The sequence below is a fragment of the Dendroctonus ponderosae genome, unplaced genomic scaffold (genome assembly GCF_020466585.1).
Source record: "Dendroctonus ponderosae isolate FM_Combo_2020 unplaced genomic scaffold, Dpon_F_20191213v2 Dpon_F_20191213_1, whole genome shotgun sequence".
Classification (NCBI taxonomy): domain Eukaryota; kingdom Metazoa; phylum Arthropoda; class Insecta; order Coleoptera; family Curculionidae; genus Dendroctonus; species Dendroctonus ponderosae.
In genome coordinates, this window is record NW_026017110.1 from 36,900,451 (window position 1) to 36,903,261 (window position 2,811).

The window sequence follows — 2,811 nt, forward strand, 5'->3', positions numbered from 1 at the left end:
TCATGGTATTTCAGTAAATGGGAGCCCCATTTGGGCCCCATTTACTGTCAAATATGACACTGACAAGCGGGAAATTTCGCATCTGGACTGGAGATTTCGAGAACCTTCTGGGTTACCTGGAGGAAACTATATAAGCGACGACGAGAACCATGGGGGAGAGTGAAGTGACAGCCGCGCCTGAGTGCAGAAGAGGTTAAACCCCGCGAGCCGGAAACGAGTGTTTTCCGTTTGTTATTGTTATTGTTTGTGAAGTTGACGTTAATTTAGAAGTTAGTTTGTTCCTGTTCCGTATTTAAAGTTATACCGAAGTGAATAAAAGTTGGAAGCAGAAGAAAGAGTTTGATACTCGGCCATCCACGGTACAATATTTTTAAACCACGCTTCAAAAACCTGGGCATTCATCTCCTCGTGATAATTATTTGTTTGTTTTGATTCAAAAACCAATTCACCGCCTAGAACAAACCCATTTTCTAAACCGATATGTACCTACAACAATTAAGCGTTTGCCTTTTCCTGATCTAGGTTTCCAATTTTAGGTATAGGGCAGATGACATCAATGGCAAAAAATCCCCAACAAGAGTAAAGTTCCACAGTTTTGGAAAAATTCAAACTTTCAGAGTTTCAAACTAATCGATCGATAGTAGATCGATAATATACGAAAACACGTGCCAATAGTGCTTTTCGTTTCTAAGCTATTCTACATTCAATGTTTCACTTTACATGAGATCTTATGGGAGCGACATTTTTATTTTGCTTTTTAAATGTCAGAAACACGGAATAATGTCAAACCGTTTTATAGACGTTCTTTGTATCTTCAAAACAATCGATTAAGGAAGAAAAACGGTTACATGGGCTCTTATCGGAAAAAGACAAAATTTTGAATTTGACGTACCATCGAGCTACCTGAAGTTTATCCGAGGTTAATGAGGTTTTAGGACCGTATAGCCCCATTATTTCGCTATAATCTGGTGTCAACATTTTCACAATCCATGCATAAATAACCGTTTTATTTTGCCGACCATTTTATGCAAAAGTGTCCAGCTGGATCCGTTAACGGAGAAGCTGAGGTAAGTCAGGCCGACGGTGGCGATTTTTTATTTGACTTTTTAGCCCCATGGTTTAAATTTTTGAAATGTAGGAAATTCTCTTCTCCGCCATGCATGAGTGTCAAATTTGACAGAAATTGCTATGGAAACCGGTTTTGGAGCCATTTATAGCAAATTTATAGTCGAAATGGGCTAAAATTACATAGGGCTATTTGGGTATCTTTGTCGTTCTATACAAAATGTTTACCAAATTTTTACATGTTGTATATCTTGATAACGGCTGATCGTAGAACAACCAAATTTGGTGTGCACAATGTCAAGATCGATTTCCATGATCAAGCTTGGTTGCCATGGCAACCGTTACCTTGCCGCCAAATCAGGCAACTGATCGCATCGTTACAAAACTGATCGCAATCGATGGGGAGGATCAAAGTGATGGAGACAAGTCCTTTAGCAACGGTGTCAACAATCTGGTTGCCATGGTAACCGAAATTTTTTCTTCGATTTGCTTTCGCATTTACAACTTTGCTTCGTTTCGTATCGGACCATTACCATCGTGTTAGGTACTTTGTTGTGGTCAAATCATGTAATGACCATAACCTCACTCAAACTCATCGTTTGTCTGATAAAAATTCGAAAAGCATTCGATGCAAAATCGACATTTTGACATTCCTTAATTGATAGCATCGTAACCGAAAGATCAATCGATTTGAAAGTTAATAATAAAAATTGACTGAAAGAGAACTTGGTATGGTTGGTCAATCTAAAGGAACCAAACTCAAAACTCAAAGAATTTGATTACACAATAATTTATAAAAGTGGAAAACAAAACACTAATGCTGACGCTCTTCCTCATATCACTCTAAATTATCATTATTATATTATAAACTCAGAAACCAATTCAACCCAAAACCATCCAGGTGACATCGATATCGATATTGATAAATTTCTAGAAGAAACAACTAGTCAATTCAATCCAGACGATCTAAAAAACGAAAATACTAGCCAAATTATTGAAGAACTAGAAAAACCATTTAAATTAAATTAAATATAATTTCAAATGTTCAAATAAAACTACCGTACAATTCTACAATACAAGTCTTTGGGACAAACCATTCATAGTCTTAATGCAAGCGAAACTCTTCTGCCCTTCGTCTTTAGTACATATGTCTTAGCCTAGCTTATTCTAAAATTAATTCCTATTCCTAGCACTCGTATAAATTAATCAGCTATAAAAAAATTAAAAATAAAAATTCTTGGCTTACAAAACAAACAGATCTTAGTCCTTAGTTCAGTTGCGTTTGTAGGTGTTCTAGTAAAGTATCTGTTGGGGAACGAAAATGGGAGTGTTTTGTCGGTCTTGTGAGGCAAAGGGGATTCAGTATAGTCCAGTTGTGGGGGTTGTTTGTCCATTTTGTCTCTAAGTGTATTAGTCTTTCCGAAATTTTTGTCATGTTTGTGCGTTCGTATAGTAGTTGGTTGGACGGGTTGTGCAGTAGGTTTTGGGGGAGTCTTATTCGTGTTATTAGTCTTAGTGCAATTTGTTATGTTGTTTATACGTATCGTTTTGTCCTTTCTGTTCCGTTGGCCATGAGTATATGTCCGTAGTCCAAGAGGTGTCTGCAGATCGCTTTGTATATTTTTGTCGCGGTATTTGTACTAATTCCTATGTCCTTGTATGTTAGTGATCGAAAGTGTTTTGTTCTTTTTATCATTTCTGTTCTGATGTTTCGTGTGTGTTTAGTGAATTTCAGTTTGTGGTCGA